Here is a 9462-nt window from a genome sequence, read left to right as displayed (position 1 = left end):
TTCACGTTTTATACTTTTTTTTAGGTAGCCGATACTTGAAATAGTTTGTCAGACAAATTTTTATACGTTGAAAATCGTTTACTTGGCTTTGTTTTGCTAGAAAAATTATATGGTTGATTATTAATCAAAATAGAAGCAGTAAAGGCCATGCTGCTCCACTATTGGAGCGGGTTGAGTAAAGTTTGGTTGAAGTGGGTTCTGTTTAACCTAATAGAATTTGTCCAATGACTACCATGATCATGTGTTACATTTGCACCGAGGCATTTACTGGGGATTAATCGGGACTGGGGTTGGCCCTTTGTGGGGGTCAGAGTTAACAATTTCAAAAAGAACGCAGGTTTGCTAAACAGATTGCGCAGAGCTCACAAGAACTCAAGATGTCAGAAAGAGGTGCATAGGTCGTAGCATGTTTTGAAAAGACTGCTTTTAAAGAAATCCGGTGTAGATCTAAGAATAGACTTGGATTCCTCCATATATAACTGAAGTTGCTTTTCAATTCGTATAACAAAGAAACTCAGGTAATCTCAAAAACACATATTACACTTGAATATTTTATTTAGTTCTTTTAGTACTGGTGAAAACAAAACAAAGATTTTGTAAAATGTCAAACGTAGGACTAAATTATTTCAATTGTTTATCAATTCATTTCCTACATATTTTTTAAAAACACATCATCGCAAATAAGTAAAACTTTGATCAAGATCACAAATTGAATACCTCTTTGTGAGATGCCTTACATCATCTATGATTAGCTAACATTTAAAAAATTAATGCTTAACAAACATATTGTCAAAATTAATATGAGGAGTACCTGTCCTTAAGAGATTTATGGTTCATATAGCGTAAGAAGTATAATTCCAATGAAAAGGTATGGGTTAGGGAGGAAGAAGAGGGTAACTTATCCCGTGTGTTTTAAAAATACTTTTTTTGTATCAAACGTTTTGAAGTAGTGAACTGTAAGTAAGGAGCGAGCAGGCTCAATAATAACGGTCCCTCTAAAAAACGGTACTATCATACCAATAAATTTATAAAAAGAAATAGATTTTTGTCTTAATTTCAGATATATAAGCATTATAAATTCTAGATGACTCCTTATTAAGTTGAGCCCCTATCTACAACCATTCGGAATTTGTCATCCTTTGCCAGAAAAAAGATGACGGATGAGTATTTTTTTCCCCAAGCTTGATCGTTGGACATCACCCCCCCTTTCCCCGTTATCAAGCACCTACGGGCCACTACAAAAAAGTGTGTTGAGACCCTTAATTCCAGCCTAGTACATATGGTAAGAAATTAAATGGATATGGCAAACGGGGTCATAAAACCTAAAACAACATCCAAGAAAGTTGATGTACGTCTGTCACACTTTACAGTTGTCTCATAAATTTTTTTTGTTTAAGATTATACTAATATACACTCTATACAAAACTCATTCTATTTGAATTGCCAGTTCCATATCCATTTTTAATAGTCAAGATTACTAATCCGGTCAGCAGCCCCCCCCCGCCCTTTTCTTCGAAATTCTTCTTTTAAGAAATTTGGGCGCACCATGTTTTTCTACCTTGGCAAAATGTCAAATGGCTCGTAGTAGAATAATTAAGCCTACCGGCCTTTTTGTAATTTTTTAACCTGCGCAGATATTAAAGTAGTGACTCTTGCATCATTTAACTGACGTGTGTATGATACTTAGTTTGACGAATATTTTCAGCTGAATTTTTAATCCCCAATTTAAAATTTCATCTTTTTTTTTAACTATCCGAAGTGGCTTTTAACAATTTTATGCCATGAGCAGCTAGTACCTCTGATCTAGTTATTTTATCCAGTGAAAGAAAACAGATTCACAATATAAGTTATCGGACGTTCACACACCTTTCAGAGATAGAATCAAATTTTTGCTTTAAGGTAAAATGCACCAAGACCAAGGCTTGAGAACTGCCTTAAATAAGATACTCATGGGTTTTCAGAAGTTGGACAGCTTGATTTCCAACAACAGACTGAGCATGGTTAATTTTGGTAACATAAATATCCAGGCTAAGTCTCTCGTTATATTTTGACAGTTCAATTGATATTCTCAAAAGATAGAAGTCTGCCCAAAATTTACTCATAATAAAACCCATATAAGAGGAAAACATATCGAAATTGAAACAGAATATTAAGTCAGTCTAGAAACAATTCAGCATTGATATTCTACTTTTAAAATAAGAGCAATTTAAATAACGGATTTTAGCCTAAACACAGAGTGTATCTATCCTCAGGGGAATTACACAAGTATTCTTTCCTTTGAAACCGTGCAGGTGTGACGAAGATATAATACGTAGATGTTCAGAAATGATCCCCACCAATTAAGCAACTAGGGTGTGGTGTAGTGTAGCATGAATTAAATGATGCGTTCGATAAAAAATTTTCGATATGGTTTATTTATGTCTGTAACCATTAATGAAGCATATTAGAATAGATTGCAAATGTCAAATGATCCTATTTATAGATACTCCGTTATATGCAATAGGGAGTATTTAACATATAATATTTTTATGGGCTTTGTCTTATAGTACTTAGGTCAACAGACATGAAAATCACGAAACTATACTCTAACCCAGAATTTTTTAAATATGCGGAGCTCTGAGTAATTGGGTATAAGATTGCCCTCATTTATAAAGCTGATTCTTATGTATCGTGTTTTTTGTACCAGATTATCTGAAGAATCAATTAGTTCTGATTTAAGTTTATCTATTGGTTTAACAGTGTCAACACCATAAAGCACGTATTTTATAGGACTTACCTACTTCTTTAGAAGTGGACACGATTTTGAAACCCTCAACGATTAATTCCTTGGACCATCAAAGAAATGAATCTGTGGCCTTGTGAGAGTTAAAATAAAGATATATCAGACTAACTTTTTGGAACACTCCTACAAAGTTGATTTGTTTAATAAATCAATAGGTTTTCTAATCTCCATTAACTATTCTCGCGTACCGGCTTAACCAGTAGTTTTATTGATGTAGATAGATTCAGAGTATTATTGACATAAAGAAATAGTAAGCAAATCAATTGATGGGGAATACTAAGGAAGTTAGACAATCTTGAGTTTGAGGTCTTCAGGGGATGATATAATTGAGTAATTTTTTTCTTTTTTTGCCAGTGGCTTCACTAGGAATGTTAGCGTGAAGTAGGCGTCGGTCGTGTATCCCCTGAAGTTGGGGGTGTCAGTGGGACATAGGTGTCGGGGGGGGGGGTTCTCTGTCGTGGTATTTTGTTGTGCCGGAAATGTGTTACATCTATGTCTTTTTCAGGAGGTTCCTTTGTGGGAAAAATGAGACATGTTAAACTAAAAATCTCACCTCTTATTTCTTTCACTGTTCAGAACTATAATTCAAATCCTTCAAACAAAAAATAAAGAGTCAACGTCATTAATTTCATTTGGCAATGTCCAGGGACATGTATTGTCTGTAAATATTCAAGTTACACACGGAAAATATTGACTTGCAAATACCAAGAGCGAAACACCAATTATATTTTAACACAGCGGAATCAGTTCATAGTTTTGGTTTCTATTTTGAATTAACCAGAATGTACCTGAACCACAATTACCTGAGCGAATGTATCTTAACCGCTGAACAAATTAATTCTATCGTATCTGGGCCCCCGTGCACCTGAACCCCGTGTAACTGAATCCTTGGATACCAAACCACACGAACCACTGGGCCCCTATACTGATGACCCCCATGTAACTGAATACTCAAGTACCCGAACCCCTTTGTAATTTAACCCTCGTGCATATGGTCCCTTCTGCATCTTAACCCCATTTAATGGAGCCGTTATGAACCTCCACCCCGTTTAACTAATTCCATTTTCGTTTGATTATTTTTAAACAGTACCACCGTGAATAATGCGTGTTGTATGACCGAACTCCTCCGTAACTCAACCTCCCGTGCAACTCTACCCCATTTAAATAAATCCCTTTTAACTGAATCACAACATGACTGAACCCCCGTGCAACGGAACCTTTGTATAACAGAAATCTGATGTAACTCCACCTCTGTACTTACAGTTTGTAAAAGACAACGTCATGACATAAATGACAGTCAAGATGACTAATAAACAAGTTCGGTTTTGCTGTCACAAAGGCATAGAAAAACTGACGTCACAAACTCTGAAAGACAGATGTATTTCTCTTTTTTATGTCTGTTAAGGGCGGTTTCCTTTGCCCTGTCACTGTCTATATGTCAAGGTATTTACCCCTACTCGTGCATGGTAAAACCCTCCTGGGGGAAAAAAACCCTCACAGAATATATGGTTTTCCAAATTTAAATATTTTACTTTAGTTTTGTTATTTTTGTTTTAGTTTAGAAGTGCTAAATAAAGCAGAGATGAGGAATTTACGTTTAAGCCTTGCCCCCTCCCTCTCTTCCAAAATGTTCTTCTCATTAAACATACTTTTGAAACTCCCACCCTTTCTGAAAACTCCCACTCAACACATCTTACGTTTTTACATATAACAAATGTTGTCTGTAAGAGGTGCACAAATTGAACATCTTGAAATTAAAAAGGGTGATTTAACTTCTTTAGTTGGGTTCTATGATTGTTTTAGAGGTAGGGAGGGAAAGAGATAATTCAAATGGTGCATTTTAATTCCAAAACATGTTCTTGACAAGAGTAGTTTTTACGTAAAATTTTTTTTATAATCCCTTGGCAGTTCTGGTCTTTTTTTTTGATAAGTCAAATGTGATTGGATACAAATTGGAGTCGGGGTTCTACTTTTAAAAATGAGAGGGGTCATGGTCACTATTTATGACTCAGAAAATACAATACAATGGAGTGATAAACATACTGGTGGATGGCTTTTAATTCCGATGGATGAGTTAACACACGTTTTTTTATTTGTTATTTTTTTTTTCTGTTTTGGTCTGATTTACATGATTTTATTGTTCGTTTTAAAGTGTCACAATTAATTATTGGTTGGTTTATTTACATGCTAAATTTTTGAATTTCAAAATTCAAAATATGGTTAGCTTCTGTAACGTAAAATTTCCAATATTTGTAGCTGCCTTAAGTGTGTTCTATCACCCCTTTTGCAGGTAAATACATATCTAATATTGGACCAATACCACTAGTGTAACGGCCTTCAATGTATTAATCCTTCATTTTACCTTAAATTTACAGGTCTTGATAAACACCATGCGAGTTGCGCCATTAAATACATAGGGACTGAGAAGTATCTATTTCTGTTTAATCTACAATTTTCTAGTCTTTTTCTATAATAGCAATAAATTGTACTATAATGACTGAATCAAAATTCTGATTTAATTTGTTTTGTAAAATGATGGACAAGGAGGATCGGCTAGTTGCCCTCTTTTCAATCTTGAATCTTGAAAATACCTTGAGAATTTAAGATTTACAATCAAATTAGCCTTCTCTCAAGTTTATATGACCACTCCTACATTAATTATCCCGAGATTGTAGCTGCTATGTCCCCTGAGTAAAAGTTTCTGTCAATGTCCCGAGAGTCCTGGGGTTTGTGAGAAAACTTAAGATCTTCTCTTATTATATCTGAAAAATTTTTGAACAAAATGGATGTCTCAAAATTCATATCAGAGAAATTTAGTGGACAAGGGCCGTTGTGACCGGGGTAGTTTAAGTCTGATTATTGTGACTCTATAAAATTGGCACTAGAACCTTTGGTAATTAATCAAATCACGTCACTCAGAAGTGAAACCGACCAAACCGTCAATAAAAGTCGTGTGTGCCAATGAAGTATAACGTACGACCCTTGACCTGAGGGCCATGAGGGGGTGGGGATTTAATCCCCAAAGACAGAACTACTCAATTTATCAACTATGCTGAAAAAATGAGAATCTCAAACTGTTGATTGTATGGGAAAGGATTGGAGTGCGAAGGGTAGTTCCCATGCAATCTTTCATTTTCCAAACAAAATGAAAACCCTTTAAAATTTTTTTCAAAAAATCAGATCATTCAGAGAACCTGTGTAAAAAAAAAGGATAAGAAAATAATGCATTTTTACCGCTTCTATCGGTCAATATTCGTATATATGTTCCTTCCGTGTATGTCACCCAGGTGAGGTTTATAAGCGAGTTTATTTTTATGCAGTATGTCTTTAGCAATCTTAGTTGCCTACTAAATACATGATCAATCGTACACATACACAGTGTCTTATGTTAGTTTAGCGGAGGGGGGGTTGAGATTGATAAGGATATGGGGAAAAAAAGATTGGGAAAATTACAAATACCTTGACGTTTTGGGTAAGAGACCTTTGTCTGATTCTTAAAAAGCCCAGATTCTCTCAAGCTAAATGGATAAAACAGAAATTACTTACTTACTTAGACTTGGGACATCGCACACTAGCTGGTGCATAAGGCGACAACGGTGTCTCTCCATGACAACTTCTCTTGGGCTTTTGACCAAAGTTCTTTGAGCGATGATTTCAAAAGCGCAGCATCCTTCTCAAGGCATTTGCTTAGTTTTACCTTCTGTTGCCCACATCTTCTGATGCCAGAAAGAACACAACACCACACCTCAGGTGGTAGTTAGCCCTTTCCCATTCCATTAACTGATGCTGTGTATCTTTTTTTTTCTATACAAAAGAAAAAATTATCTGAATTTCCGAATCCTCATTCTAGAAACTTATTAAATGCCCGTTTAGCTATTGGAAACAAAGGATAAGAACTGTCATTCCGGTTTAGAAATCTTATTGAAATTAGGCAATACAGGCGAGACCGTAAAAAAGAGGAATTCAGAGACAGTTTTACCACGGGTACATTTGCCTTTCAGAAAGTTAGGGATAAAATTCAATCTTTATTAACTGACATCAGTACCAGATTCTGAATCCAAGGCAGTGAAGTATTTTTTACAGACAATATATACTTTTTGGATTAAGATGTTCCGTTTTCATTTTTTAGGCCTATATTTTTACAAAAAAAATACTTACCTCAGTTCCATTGTATGCAGGATAATCATATAAAACTGGAAATTAAGGAAGATCTAATAAATAAATAAAAAAAAAACACTTGACAATATCTAAGGTGATATTCTACATCACTTTCAGACTGATATCCAGAATTCTTTCATATGAACAGTAGAAAAGGATGATTAAAGAAATAAACAATGAATGTTTATTCTATGTACTGATCTTACAATATAGAATATAGAATTCAAAACAATGTAGGTGGAGGTTTATCCGGCATAAGATGTCCAGAATTCTTTATTTTCTTATTGACTATAACAAAAGCTTAAGCTTCCAGATAGTTATTTCCCCCCAAAATATAATTAGTTAATTATCTTTGGAGTAAAATATCTTAATTACTTTTTATGTTTCAATGATATTCAAATATTTAGAAAAATATACCGTAGTGGCAGTACAGGATGTGAACTAAGTTAGAAGGACGCTTGACTGTGTATTTTTCAAGAATATTAATTAGAACGGCAAGAAGAACCGAGTGAAAGAAACTAGACCAGCCGTAATAGCTGCAACTATCAATAAGATTGCAGGCTAATATCAATGTCTTAAAAGATTTTTTTCATGAAACGGAAGTTAAAGACATACATATAAGACAAAAGTCTACTCGTTTAAATACTTTAACACGACTGGATGTTATTTCATTTGCGGTTCCCATCAGTTAACTTCAAGTCAGATCTTGTACATTTTTTTAATCAAATGGGAAATTTATCTTCAATTTTTATTAAAACTCATTATCAGAGTGTTAGAGAAACGAAAGTAAATATATACTTAATTTCTAGATAATAGCGAATTCTTCTAATTCATTCAAAATTGTCCCGAGACTTTTATTATCATTATCGTCGGTTCATTTTTGTAAAATTTTTGTATAAGTTCATATTTGTTACTGTTAGTTTTTTTTAAATGTCACTGTTAAATATATAAACCAATGTGGGCGTAGAAGTGAAGTTCTTGCAACACGTCCCCAGACAATTCGACCAAAGTCAGTCTAAGTGTTTATTATAGAAACAAAATTGAGTGTAGTTGTTGAAACCTACCACCTAGTTCATATGCGCTACATAAATGCATAATTTTTGAAAATGAGTAATCCTTCAAAACAACTTGTGGGGGAGAGTCCTCCGCAAAAGTATATTTTCTATCTGGAAATCAACTATGCTGGACAAAATGACTATATAAAAATTTTGCTTGGAAGTGTTTGGGGGAATGATGGGCGTAGGGGGGGCTTGGTGTCCTTCAATTACTTTTGACTATTAAAGAGTGCATCGTCCACTCCCATTTTTAATCGAATGAGGCCTTTTTGAAGTTTCTTAGACAACTCCTTAGATACGAAGTGCCCTGGTCTGGAAAAAAAATAATACATTGTGCCAACATTGTTGTTTACTTAGGCAGTGCGATTCCGCTGCCTATGATGAAGAGCTGTATTGCCTAATACGATGCAAGATTTAGCCAAAGTCAATTCCGAAAGTCTTATGATGAACAGAAATTACAAGAATGGTTTAAACAATTTCTTCTGATATAAACATTGCAGCAACAAAACTATTTTTCGTACTTCATTGTTAGCTGGTACACACTCGAGAATTTACATCACGAACATGAGACAATAACCGGTGGTCGTGGTCTTTTTACCAGGCAATCATCTTTCGCTTAGTAAGAAACTAAATGATAGCTAAATTTTGATGAAATATTTAGTTGGTATTTTGGTTAGGTTAGGTTAAATTAGGTTAGGTTGGGTTAGTTTAGGTTACGTATTTAATATAATGTAGTCTGGGCGGCCATTTTCCATAATTCTTTGTTCTAGTTTCCATAATTTTGTTACTGAAGTATTATATTTTTATCACATTTTGGTATATTTCATTATTATTAACCTAACTTCAATTCTTGAATGTCTAATAGCTAACAAGGAAGTACCCTATTTTTTGCGCCATTAGAATTTTTTTTATTAAATTTGATAGAGAAATTTCCAGTTTGACTGACTCTTACCATCCCTTCCCGCTCTTAACCAGTTACAAATTTATGTTATATTTACAAGTAGCATAGGTAAATTCCGTATTCATAAATTATTTTTGTTATCTATTTCTTATCAGGAGTTCGTTATAATTAGGTGTTAGAAACAATTTTCGAATCAGGAACTTTTTTGTCAAACTCAAGTATCCAAGTATTAAGAACCGTTATTCGACTGATGTATTTCAATTGATCAGCCTGATCAACAATACCGATTTTCAAAAGGAAGCTGCAGGGCCAAACTTTGTAAATCAATAAGTCCTAACCAGGGCCGTATCTCGGATTCTTTTTTTTTTAGGTGGGTATTTTACAAAAAGATTTTTCTGGGGAGGGGAGGGGAAGGGGTTACACAAAAAAATTATTTATATCCTTTTTTGTACCGTTTTTACGAGTTAGACAAAAATTTTGGGAAGGGGAGGGCGCCGCCTAACCCCTCCTGTAAACGGCCTTGATCCGAACCTATCCATATTAAAATACCGAATATTAAGAAACAG

The sequence above is a fragment of the Artemia sp. Qi Xiang Cuo genome, chromosome 13, assembly GCF_049724085.1.
Source record: "Artemia sp. Qi Xiang Cuo chromosome 13, ASM4972408v1, whole genome shotgun sequence".
Taxonomy (NCBI): Eukaryota; Metazoa; Arthropoda; class Branchiopoda; order Anostraca; family Artemiidae; genus Artemia; species Artemia sp. Qi Xiang Cuo.
This window is presented reverse-complemented; position numbering follows the sequence as displayed.